Source organism: Taudactylus pleione, unplaced genomic scaffold, assembly GCF_031769625.1.
Source record: "Taudactylus pleione unplaced genomic scaffold, aTauple2 ptg000140l, whole genome shotgun sequence".
NCBI classification, from domain to species: domain Eukaryota; kingdom Metazoa; phylum Chordata; class Amphibia; order Anura; family Myobatrachidae; genus Taudactylus; species Taudactylus pleione.
The window spans coordinates 2,810,442-2,824,586 of NW_028284542.1; positions in this window are offsets into that span (position 1 = coordinate 2,810,442).

Below are 14,145 nucleotides of genomic sequence, written 5' to 3' on the forward strand. Positions count from 1 at the left end.
CCTGATGCCGGAATGCCGGCTAGGGAGTTATGACAGGCGTCAAGATACCGATGCCTGTCATAATCCCAACACCGGAATGCAGAAGAACATGGGCCCAAACGAGGTAAATACGGGTGCCCATCCTCTTCGCCACGGGGGGGGGGGTAGGTTTAGGGCACCCCAGGGGGACTTAGGGTTAGGCAACCCCCAGGGAGGGTTAGGCAAGAGGAAGGGGAGGTTAGGGTTAGGCACCCCCGGGGGGAGGTTAGGGTCAGGCACCGCCCTGGGGGGGTTAGGTTTAGGGTGTGGGGAGGTGAGGGGGTTAGGTTTAGGCACTAGCGGAGGAAGGTTAGGGTTAGGCACTAGGGGGGGAGGTTAGGGTTAGGCATCCCTAACGGAGGGTTAGGGGGGAGAGGGGAGTGTTAGCTGTACTTACCTCCGCTGTCAGGATTTTATCCCTTCGGCCAGCCGCTGTCGGGATTTGAACCGGCGGCTATACAGCTGGCGGCTATACAATCCCATTCCGCCAGAACATGCTGCCACTTGAAGAACCACAAGTGCCAACTTGCCTTGGCACTCCGGTCTGTTGGCACCTGTAGTGCACCAGGTAAAAATGCAAATAAAAAACACAGAGACACATTTAATTAAAAAAATACACTTTAATAAATAAAGACTCCTGAGAGAACTATTTTGACCTATTTTATTACACTAATATCCTGAAATCTTCCTCTGTTAATCCAATTTTAGGTTAAAAAAAAATGTAAATAGTCTGGCTGGAACGACTTTCCTATACTTAATATGGTGTATTCATACAGTCACTTGAATGCACTGGGGGAATTGGTTTGTAATGCCGGCGGCTGATTAGCCGCCAGATGAAATACCGCTGCCAAAAGACCGAAGGCTCTACATCCCGACTGGGGCTGGTAAGTACCCTAACCCGCCCCCGCTCCCCCAACCCTAACCCTCCCTTAGTGGTGCCTAACCCTAACCTCCCCCCCGGTGGTGCCTAACCCTAACCTCCCCCCGGTGGTGCCGGAATCCAGGACGACGCGTGTCCGAACGAAGTAAGTCCGGGGCGCCCATCCTGTTAGCCGCGGGGGGGGAGGGTTAGATTTAGGGTAGTTAGCGGGGTTCGTGTTAGGTTTATTGGGGGGTGGTTAGGGTTAGGCAACCCTAGGGGAGAGGGTTAGGGTTAGGCACACCCAGGAAAAGGTTAGGGTTAGGCACCCCCGGGATGGCTCGGTTTAGGAAGTGGTAAGGGGGGGTTAGGGTTAGGCACTTCCGGGTGGAGGTTAGGGTTAGGCACTAGGCGGGACGTTTGGGTTAGGCACCACTAAGGGAAGGTTAAGGGGGGGGACAGGGGAGGTCAGCATACTTACCTGCCTCTATCGGGATTTTCGTCCTGTCGGGCAGCCGCTGTCGGGATTTGAACCGGTGGCCAAATAGCCGCTGGCATTTCAATGCCATTCCGGTGCCTAACCTTAACCCCCCCTTCCCGCACCCTAAATATAACCCTCCCGGGGGGGGGTGCCTAATCATAACATCGCCCCAGTGGTGCCTAACCCCAATCTCCCCCGGGGGCCCCTAATCCTAACCCACCACCCCCGCCCCGCGGCAAATGCTAACCTGTCCCCGCTCACCTTTATTTGGGGTGCCAGCGGTTTGGATTTCGGCGTCGGGCTAAAGATAGGCGTCAATATTTCGACGCCTATCATTACTCCCAAGTCGGGCTTTCCGCGTTGGGATTCTGGCGGCCGGCATTCCGGATGCTGTCATAGGCGAAATTAGAGATCTGGTAATAGGTGTTCCCAGTTTTAACACCATGTCAGATATTGGGAAAAAAACACCAGTGGCGCCCTTCCCCATGGTGTCACCCTGAGTAAGAAGGTATGTTGTGTGCGCGGCGTAGCCACGTGCCACATAAAAAGGGGGCGTGGTCACTTGAGAAGGGGGAATGGCCTCGCAGCCCGAACCCCAGTGGTCTGATGTGTGGAAGTACAGGTGAGCACTGCGCAGTGCCGGCTCCCTCACACTGTCAGGAGCGAGTGCTGCATTTGATGCTACAGTGCAGCTCCTGTCACCTTGGTGTCACCCCTAGGTGGGTTTTTGGGACCCCAGTCAGTTTGAAAGTCTTTTATTACCTATATGGTGGGTTCTCTGCAACGGGAGAACCTCTGAGGAATTTGAGCCTCACTGGGCAGCGTCTTTACCCGGTATTCACTATTCATGTAGGAGATCACATTGTCTGGAAGATGCCTGTTGACGTAGAAATATAACCCATGTCATCATCATAACCAGATAATATATACTGTAGTAACAGAAGCTTTTGTGCAGGAAAACTGTGAATTTCCCTGATCAAACTTCTGTGTCTCTCCAGGCCCCCGTGTTACTCCAGACCCCCCAATGTCTCCATCCCCAGGCCCCTCTGTGGTTCTCCAGGCTCTCTGTATCTCTTTATCTCCATGTCTGTCTATCTCCAGGCACCCTGGTCTCTTTCCATCCCCAGGACCCCCTGGGCATCTCCATCCCTAGGACCCCCTGCATCTCTCCATCCTCAGGCCCACCTGTGGCTCTCAGCTCCATTTCCCCAACCCCAGTGTGCATCTCTCAGCCCTAGTGTGTGTCTCTCAGCCCCATTCCCCCTGCCCCAGTGTGCGTCTCTCAGTCCCATTCCCCCTGCCCCAGTGTGCATCTCTCAGCCCTAGTGTGTCTCTCAGCCCCATTCCCCCTGCCCCAGTGTGCGTCACTCTGCCCCAGTGTGCATCTCTCTGCCCCAGTGTGCGTCTTTCTGCCCCAGTGCGTCTCTCAGCCCCATTCCCCTGGCCCTAGTGTGTGTCTCTAAGCCCCATTTCCCCGACCCCAGTGTGCGTCTCTCAGTCCCACTTCCCTGACCCCAGTGTGTGTCTCTGCCCCAGTGTGCGTCTCTGCCCCAGTGTGCGTCTCTCAGCCCCACTTCCCTGACCCCAGTGTGCGTCTCTCTGCCCCAGTGTGCGTCTCTCTGCCCCAGTGTGCGTCTCTCTGCCCCAGTGTGCGTCTCTCAGCCCCAGTGTGCGTCTCTCAGCCCCACATCCCTGACCCCAGTGTGTGTCTCTGCTCCAGTGTGCGTCTCTGCCCCAGTGTGCGTCTCTCAGCCCCACTTCCCTGACCCCAGTGTGCGTCTCTCTGCCCCAGTGTGCGTCTCTCTGCCCCAGTGTGCGTCTCTCTGCCCCAGTGTGCGTCTCTCAGCCCCAGTGTGCGTCTCTCAGCCCCACTTCCCTGACCCCAGTGTGTGTCTCTGCTCCAGTGTGCATCTCTCAGCCCTATTTCCCCGACCCCAGTGTGCGTCTCTGCTCCAGTGTGTGTCTCTCTGCCCCAGTGTGTCTCTCAGCCCCATTCCCCCAGCCCCAGTGTACATCAGCGTCATTCCCCAGCCCATGTCACCCCAGCCCTGTGTTAACTCCAACCCCCCAGCCCCCTGTGCAGTCAGCTCCAATCCCTCCCTACTCCCTCAGCCCTGTGCAGTTAACTCCAACCTTCCTCCCCAGCTCCCCTGTGCAGTCAGCTCCATTCCCCCCTCAGCACTGTGCACAGCGCCAATCCCCCCCTCAGAACTGTGCACAGCTCAAATCCCTCCTTCCCCCCTCAGCACTGTGCACAGCTCCAATCCGTCCCTCCCCCCCAGCAATGTGCACAGCGCCAATCCCCCCCTCAGCACTGTGCACAGCTCAAATCCCTTCTTCCCCCCTCAGCACTGTGCACAGCTCCAATCCGCCCCTCCCCCCCTCAGCACTGTGCACAGCTCAAATCCCTCCTTCCCCCCTCAGCACTGTGCACAGCTCCAATCCGCCCCCCCCCCCTCAGCACTGTGCACAGCTCCAATCCCTCCTTCCCCCCTCAGCACTATGTACAGCTCAAATCCCTCCTTCCCCCCTCAGCACTATGTACAGCTCAAATCCCTCCTTCCCCCCTTAGCACTGTGCACAGCTACAATCCCCCCCTCCCTTCTTAGAACTGTTCACAGGTACAATCCCCCCCCCCTTCCTCCCTGCAGTCGCCGCCAGCACTTACCTCCTGTTCCTCTGTTTTGCTGCTTGTTGTGGGAAGAGCTGTTGCCGAGCATGCACAGCAGCTCCCCCGGTGGCCATCTTATTTTTTTTTTTTTTTAGCGAACTGGGCTAATGGGTGGTCCTGTGCACCCCCGGACCACCCCCCCAGTTTTGCCTATGGATGCTGGTAAGATAACTACATCCCGCATTGGGATTAGGTTGTGATAGAACTTTGGGATAGATCTGGGAGTGACTACTAAAGACACCCTAAAAGTGTCAGCTCTTCAGTTAAATAATATTAATAGCAGAGTTGTTTTTAAAAGCGAGTATGAGACAGATTTTATTCATTTTTAGACAGACCAGGCAATTTTGTTGATTAACCCTTACATGCCCACATGAGAGACATGCCCACATGAGAGACATGCCCAGACGGTGCTTTTCCTGACAGATTGAGATCATTCCGACAGAAAGGAGAAAGGACCTGATTCAGCAGTGATTGCCAGTGCGATTGTACGGAACGCAGCTATGATTATATGCTAAAGCTCAGCTGACAGAAAGACGCCCACTGCTGCCTTCTCACATGTGTACGACGTTGCTAACCTGCGTAAACATTGGTACCGTTGACGCACATCGGCCAATCAAGCAGGATTTACACCAGGTCTGACCAGCCGCAGACACTGCAAGTCTCTTGGCACACAATGGGCTCTCAAGCTCTCGTATGCCATCACAGTGGATAATTTATGCACACCCAAGCAACGGCGTTCAAACGGACAGGCACGCCTGCGTTTCTCCGACCACTCCCCTGCCACCACCCCCAAATGCTCGCAACCGGTCACTCACTCTGCGATGGATTCCTCCGTGCGTACATAATCGCAGTGCGGTTTATACACATGCGAGATGGCAATCAATCATTCGATCTGCGTACATCACTGCATTTGCGATCGCTGCTGGATCAGTCCCAGAGTTGGAGAGATACAGATGGTAAACTTGCTGGAGAGACACTGAGGTCACGGAGGTGAAGTTGGTTATTCTGCTGACTGAGGGAAGCTGCATATTTGGGATGGATGTAATTTATGACATGAGGGAGAATTCCTGGCGTCAATGCATCTGGTCGAGGTCCGGACCTTTCCGTATCATTTACACAACTTTAACATTGAATGTACTACTGTGCACGTTTTAGCACCATATTTAATAAATATGGTTAACATTAGCTTTCTCTCTGATGTACAGCAACTAGATCATGTTTCATATTACGTGACAATCATGTATACGGCTGGTGGACACGCAAAGTTATTTTTCTGTCAGTGGCTAAACTAAGGATTAACATTTGCTCAGGTCTCAAGGTCATCCCATTTTGGAAACCTCAGGGTAGGAGTGAAAGCCTATCTGCATTGCAGTAAGCTGACAAGGGGCCTGATTCAGAGCCACTCGTAAGCGGCAGCTCGTTCGCTCCGAGCGATGTTTGTCCAACTGCGCATGCGTACGGATCGTTATACGCATGCGCGAACCAGTCAGTGCGGCCGAAATTCATGTGCTCGCAAAATAGCGAATGCCTGCTAATTTGAGTGACAGAATGAGGCGTATGTGGGTGGTAACAGGGGAAGGTGCTTGAAAACAGGGAGTGGAGATCCGATCGCAGGCGTGCTTAAAGGTCAAAACGGGCGTTTTATGGGTGTGCATAATTAAAACAGCAGCGTCATTGACCACGTCACTGGGTTATTTTATAGCCTGAACTGCTCGCAAAATTGTGGTAGCAAAAACCAACCACAAGAATAGCGAGCAGTTCATACCCTGGTCGATGTACTCGATTAATCAAATAAATAGCGGACATGACGTAGGATGCGAGCGGCCAGGGGGCGTAGTTTCCCAAAAAACGACCGCAAGTTTTGTTCGCTCGTTCAGACCTAGAGGCGTGAACAGACCGCAAACAGCGAACGGTTCATTTGAATAGCCACCCCTTTTTTCTGGATGAGCGAGCGCTAATTGCGTCCGGCTCTGAATCAGGCCCAAGGCCTGCAGGCAGAGAGGACTGTTCTGAGGTCAGGTCAGAGCTGCTGCAATTTACAGCTTCATTTATTCTTGTTGTTTATGAAATGGCCAATGGCATAATTGCCTACCCTACCCATTTGCCCCCCGTAAAGGCAAGCAAGCCTCCCAGCAGTCGCCGACCCCTCCTGCCCCCTGCGATTAAATGAGGGGGGAGGTGGAGCGGTGAAGTGATTCACGCCAAATAGCGTCATTTTGGCCCGCCCCCTACTTCACAATGCTGGGATTCTCGGCATTGTGCAGCGGGGGTGGGGCCAAAACAACACGATAATGTGGCCACGCCCCCAGCTCCACCCACAAACTGCGGTCACGCCCTCGATTTTGCCGATCTGGCTGCCCCCTCCCGGAAGGTGCAGCCAGAATGTCGGCATCTCTGGCCAATGGGGCCTCATTCAGAGCTGTACGCAAACCCTATGTTTTGCATACATTTCCGATGATGGGGTGTCTGCGGTGTGCCCTGAGCTGCAGCCGGTTGGGGGTGAGTGGGGACAGTGCCGTGGGCGGGTTGGGGATGGTGTCTGCTTCCCGTGCAGGCTCCCTGGCCTCGTCTCCGGTTACTCAGATGCTCGGTGGTCTAGCAGATGATCCAATACTCGGATCTGCGATGCTGTCAGGAATCTTTTATCCTCAGACGTCTCCTGTGACATATTTTCAGATCGCTGCTGCATCCAAAGCATGCGTCCATCTCTGAATCAGGACAAATATACACGCATTAAATGATACCAAATATAAAAAAAGTATATACTTTGATTGTATTTTAATTTTATTAAAGGGTCAGGGTCTTATGCAGAGGGGGACTCAGCGCCGATGTTTGCTCAGTTGAGCGATTATTTGCCACTGCACATGCGCGAAAAGTCATCCTGAGTGTATATCTATGTAGAGTGTTGTGTACGGAATCGCAGGCATTACAGCTTGCAGCGCAAGGCAATGGGCGTTACTAGGAGTGTCAGGGGCGTGTTATGGGAGTATCGGGGGCGTGTTATGGGAGTGTCAGGGGCGTGTTATGGGAGTGTCGGGGGCCTGTTATGGGAGTGACGGGGGCCTGTTATGGGAGTGTCAGGGGTGTGTTATGGGAGTGTCAGGGGCGTGTTATGGGAGTGTCGGGGGCCTGTTATGGGAGTGTCAAGGGTGTGTTATGGGAGTGTCAGGGGCGTGTTATGAGAGTGTCAGGGGCGTGTTATGGGAGTGTCAGGGGCGTGATATGGGAATGTCAGGGGTGTGTTATGGGAGCGTCAGGGGCGTGTTATGAGAGTGTCAGGGGCATGTTATGGAAGAGTCATGGGACGTGTTATGGATGTGCCAGGGGCGTATTATGGGAGTGTCAGGGGCATGTTATGGGAGTGTCAGGGGCAGGTTATGGAAGTGTCATGGGGCATGTTATGGGAGTGTCATGGGGCATGTTATGGGAGTGTCAGGGGCATGTTATGGGAGTGTCATGGGGCATGTTATGGGAGTGTCATGGGACATGTTATGGGTGTGTCAGAGGCGTGTTATGGGAGTGTCAGGGGCGTGTTATGGGAGTGTCAAGGGCGTGTTATGGGAGTGTCATGGGGCATGTTATGGGAGTGTCATGGGGCATGTTATGGGAGTGTCAGGGGCATGTTATGGGAGTGTCAGGGGCATGTTATGGGAGTGTCATGGGGCATGTTATGGGAGTGTCAGGGGCATGTTATGGGAGTGTCAGGAGCGTTTTATGGGAGTGTCAGGGGCGTGTTATGGGAGTGTCAGGGGTGTGTTATGGGTGTGTCAGGGGTGTGTCAGTGAACGTGGCTGCCTTCTCAAACACAAATCCACAACCACAGAAATCTTGTTTAGAGGATTTTCAGGGGATGGAGTCCGGCGCCGGCATCCTGACCAGGTTACAATCTCAACGCCTCCAGGTAAGTAAGCCTAACCTAACCCCTAACCCTACCCTTAACCCTCCGCCCCTGCAGCCTAGCCTAACCTCCCCCCTACTGCCTAAACTTAACCCTCCCCTCCCCGCAGTGTGGTGTGCCTTATATGGGGAGATTCTAACATATTTTTAATTTGATATGGGACACCCCCTCATTTTTTTTCCTTTGGTATAATAAAACATATGGAAAGTTTACATTTTTCCAAACTTGGGAAAGTTATATTGAAACTCCGACCTCAGTACAGAGGCATAGATTTAAAGAGTCACTGAAATCTACTCAATGGTACTGTCTTCAGATGACATCGGGGGATCCTCCAATCAGGCTGGGCTGATTAAGGGTCTTGTTTCCCTACCCGGGGCCTCCACATCTCCCCTCCCCCGCCTTGTCTTCCTGCTCCCGCGGCCATGCTCCTTTCTATATTAGGTTTATGGAATGATATTTATATTCATAAAAACCGTTAAGGGTACGACAAGAAATACTATTTTATATTTTACTTATTTCGGTTTCAAAAGAGACATAGGGGGGTATTCAATTAGGCTGCAAAAAGTCAGCGCCGATAATCATCGCCGATAATCGCAATAATTTATCGCCGATGACGTCATTTTCGCGTGTTAGGCTGCGAAAAGTCAGAATCGGCGATAATTTATTGCGATTATCGGCGATAATCATTTTCACATGTTTCAATTATCCCCGTATTCAATTTCATAGACTTTTCGCAGGTTTGAAAAGTCTTTGAAAAAAAAAAACGGGGACAACTTTTTCACCACTGAATAGGTGGCGAAAAAAAGTGCAGAATTGGGATTTAGGGGTGCAGGCTTAAAAAAAAAAAAATTGCCTGCACCCCAGGGAATGACCCCTTAAAACAAACTGTATCAAAAAAAGTAAAAAAAAAAAACATAGGGACACCCCAGTAAAAATAAATTGAAATTTTGGGGTGAAAAAAAAAAAAAAGAATGGAAAACAGTGATTAAAAATAGGGAAATAGGTTCAGCTGTATTCTGTAATTCTGTATTCTGTATTCTGCGGCAGGTGTTTTCTAGAATAGGCTATTAGCAGCAGGTGCATTTTTGCAGAATTTTTTAAAAAGTACTTTAGGGACTTAAAAAATATGCTAGTACCCATTTTCATGCACCCCAAATTTGATGGGACCACTTAAAAAAACGAAAAAAAAACTAAGTGCTCTTCTGCATCACTTCTTCAATGTCGGGAAAAAACACCTGCTGCGGCTATTTAAAACCCCGACTTTCTTCTGCAGGCAAAAATGGGAGTACCCATAGTGATTCCCCCATGTCTGGACATCTTTACGGGGGGTCCTACAATTATTTCCCGAAAATCCCCGTTTGTTTCATAGATCCCAATTCGCCGGGTCCCGTTTTCGCTCATTTTAAATTGAATACGGGGATAAAGCGGGCGCGCGCCTGATACTTTATCCCAGGAAAAGCTCCAATGTGGAGCGAAAAGTCCAGCATGGACTTTTCGCTCCCAAATTGAATACGGGCCTAATTGTTTTAATGTAACCATTGTATTTACATTTATTTTTGCAAACTGTATAGTTATTCACAGTTACACTGTGGAATTTGATGTAATTGTCTACTTAATGATCTGTTGTTATGTTAGCAAATACCATTTGTATGATTCGCTGTCATGGTGTTTCAATAAAATAAACAAAATAAAATAAAAATAAGACAATTCCGTTGAAATGCTATAAACTATTTATTTGTATCACAATAACAAAATAATCAGATTTATCCACATGAAGTAATTTTCTGACACTCAGGCCCGTATTCAATTTGAGGCGAAAAGTCAGAGGTCAGACTTTTCAACATCATCGCTGGTTTTTCTGGGATAAAGTATCGGGGCCCCCAATTACCTTCAGCAGGCCAGATTGGGGGTACCCATAGTGATCCCAAATGTCAGACCATCTTTAGGGGGGGACAACAATAAATTCCCAAAAATTTCCAGGACTTTTTTGATACTTACCTTTCCGCCAGGTCCCGTTTTCGCCGGATCCTAATTGAATACTGGGATAAAGCGGGCACCACATTAGGAGACAGTAACAGTATCACATGCAGCATTAGGAGATACAGTAAAGTAACAGTATCACATGCAGAATAAGGAGATACGGTAACAGTATCACATGCAGCATTAGGAGATACGGTAACAGTATCACATGCAGCATAAGGAGATACGGTAACAGTATCACATGCAGCATTAGGAGATACAGTAACAGTATCATATGCAGCATAAGGAGATACGGTAACAGTATCACATGCAGCATAAGGAGACACAGTAACAGTATCGCATGAAGCATTAGGAGACACGGTAACAGTATCACATGCAGCATAAGGAGATACGGTAACAGTATCACATGCAGCATTAGGAGACAGTAACAGTATCACATGCAGCATTAGGAGACAGTAACAGTATCACATGCAGCATAAGGAGACACGGTAACAGTATCACATGCAGCATAAGGAGATACAGTAACAGTATCACATGCAGCATTAGGAGATACAGTAACAGTATCATATGCAGCATAAGGAGATACAGTAACAGTATTGCATGAAGCATTAGGAGACACGGTAACAGTATCACATGCAGCATAAGGAGAAACAATAACAGTATCGCATGAAGCATTATTAGACACGGTAACAGTATCACATGCAGCATAATGAGACACAGTAACAGTATCACATGCAGCATAATGAGACACAGTAACAGTATCACATGCAGCATAATGAGACAGTAACAGTATCACATGCAGCATTAGGAGACAGTAACAGTATCGCATGAAGCATTAGGAGATACAGTAACAGTATCACATGCAGCATAAGGAGATACGGTAACAGTATCAAATGCAGCATTAGGAGATACGGTAACAGTATCACATGCAGCATAAGGAGACACGGTAACAGTATCGCATGAAGCATTAGGAGATACGGTAACAGTATCGCATGAAGCATTAGGAGATACGGTAACAGTATCGCATGCAGCATAAGGAGATACGGTAACAGTATCGCATTCAGCATAAGGAGACACGGTAACAGTATCACATGCAGCATTAGGAGACACGGTAACAGTATCACATGCAGCATAAGGAGACACAGTAACAGTATCACATGCAGCATTAGGAGATACGGTAACAGTATCACATGCCGCATAAGGAGACACGGTAACAGTATCACATGCAGCATTAGGAGACACAGTAACAGTATCGCATGCAGCATAATGAGACACAGTAACAGTATCGCATGAAGCATTAGGAGACACGGTAACAGTATCGCATGCAGCATAATGAGACACGGTAACAGTATCGCATGCAGCATAATGAGACACAGTAACAGTATCGCATGAAGCATTAGGAGATACGGTAACAGTATCACATGCAGCATAAGGAGATACGGTAACAGTATCGCATGCAGCATTAGGAGACACGGTAACAGTATCGCATGCAGCATTAGGAGATGCGGTAACAGTATTGCATGCCGAATAAGGAGATACGGTAACAGTATCACATGCAGCATAAGGAGACACGGTAACAGTATCGCATGCAGCATAAGGAGATACGGTAACAGTATCGCATGCAGCATTAGGAGATACGGTAACAGTATCGCATGCAGCATAAGGAGATACGGTAACCGTATCGCATGCAGCATTAGGAGATATGGAAACAGTATCGCATGCAGCATTAGGAGATACAGTAACAGTATCGCATGCAGCATAAGGAGATACGGTAACAGTATCGCATGCAGCATTAGGAGATACGGTAACAGTATCGCATGCAGCATAAGGAGATACGGTAACAGTATCGCATGCAGCATTAGGAGACACGGTAACAGTATCGCATGCAGCATTAGGAGATACGGTAACAGTATCACATGCAGCATTAGGAGATACGGTAACAGTATCACATGCAGCATTAGGAGATACGGTAACAGTATCACATGCAGCATAAGGAGACATGGTAACAGTATCACGTGCAGCATAAGGAGATACGGTAACAGTATCACGTGCAGCATAATGAGACACGGTAACAGTATCGCGTGCAGCATAAGGAGACACGGTAACAGTATCACATGCAGCATTAGGAGACACGGTAACAGTATCGCATGCAGCATAATGAGACACAGTAACAGTATCGCATGAAGCATTAGGAGACACGGTAACAGTATCGCATGCAGCATAATGAGACACAGTAACAGTATCGCATGCAGCATAATGAGACACAGTAACAGTATCGCATGAAGCATTAGGAGATACGGTAACAGTATCACATGCAGCATAAGGAGATACGGTAACAGTATCACATGCAGCATTAGGAGATACGGTAACAGTGTCACATGCAGAATAAGGAGATACGGTAACAGTATCACATGCAGCATTAGGAGATATGGTAACAGTATCACATGCAGCATAAGGAGACACGGTAACAGTATCACATGCAGCATAAGGAGACACGGTAACAGTATCACATGCAGCATAAGGAGATATGGTAGGAGATACGGTAACAGTATCGCATGCAGCATAAGGAGACACGGTAACAGTATCACATGCAGCATAAGGAGACACGGTAACAGTATCACATGCAGCATAAGGAGATATGGTAGGAGATACGGTAACAGTATCGCATGCAGCATAAGGAGAAGCAGCATTAGGAGATACGGTAACAGTATCACACGCAGCATAAGGAGATACGGTAACAGTATCACACGCAGCATAAGGAGATACGGTAACAGTATCACATGCAGCATTAGGAGATACGGTAACAGTATCGCATGAAGCATTAGGAGATACGGTAACAGTATCGCATGCAGCATAAGGAGATACGGTAACAGTATCGCATGCAGCATTAGGAGATACGGTAACAGTATCGCATGCAGCATTAGGAGACACGGTAACAGTATCGCATGCAGCATAAGGAAACACGGTAACAGTATCGCATGCAGCATAAGGAAATACGGTAACAGTATCGCATGCAGCATAAGGAGATACGGTAACAGTATCGCATGCAGCATTAGGAGATACGGTAACAGTATCGCATGCAGCATAAGGAGACACGGTAACAGTATCGCATGCAGCATAAGGAGACACGGTAACAGTATCGCATGCAGCATTAGGAGACACGGTAACAGTATCGCATGCAGCATTAGGAGACACGGTAACAGTATCGCATGCAGCATAAGGAGACACGGTAACAGTATCGCATGCAGCATAAGGAGACACGGTAACAGTATCACATGCAGCATAAGGAGACACGGTAACAATATCGCATGCAGCATAAGGAGACACGGTAACAATATCGCATGCAGCATAAGGAGACACGGTAACAGTATCGCATGAAGCATTAGGAGACACGGTAACAGTATCGCATGCAGCATAAGGAGACACGGTAACAGTATCGCATGCAGCATAATGAGACACAGTAACAGTATCGCATGAAGCATTAGGAGATACGGTAACAGTATCACATGCAGCATAAGGAGATACGGTAACAGTATCACATGCAGCATTAGGAGATACAGTAACAGTATCACATGCAGCATAAAGAGATACAGTAACAGTATCACATGCAGCATTAGGAGATACGGTAACAGTATCACATGCAGCATAAGGAGACACAGTAACAGTATCACATGCAGCATAATGAGACACAGTAACAGTATCACATGCAGCATTAGGAAGTACAGTAACAGTATCACATGCAGCATTAGGAGACACGGTAACAGTATCACATGCAGCATTAGGAGACACGGTAACAGTATCACATGCAGCATTAGGAGACACGGTAACAGTATCACATGCAGCATTAGGAGACACGGTAACAGTATCACATGCAGCATAAGGAGACACGGTAACAGTATCACATGCAGCATAAGGAGATACGGTAACAGTATCACATGCAGCATAATGAGACACAGTAACAGTATCACATGCAGCATAAGGAGACATGGTAACAATATCGCATGAAGCATTAGGAGATACGGTAACAGTATCACATGCAGCATAAGGAGATACGGTAACAGTATAACATGCAGCATAATGAGACACGGTAACAGTATCGCATGAAGCATTAGGAGACATGGTAACAGTATCACATGCAGCATTAGGAGACACAGTAACAGTATCGCATGCAGCATAATGAGACACAGTAACAGTATCGCATGAAGCATTAGGAGACACGGTAACAGTATCACATGCAG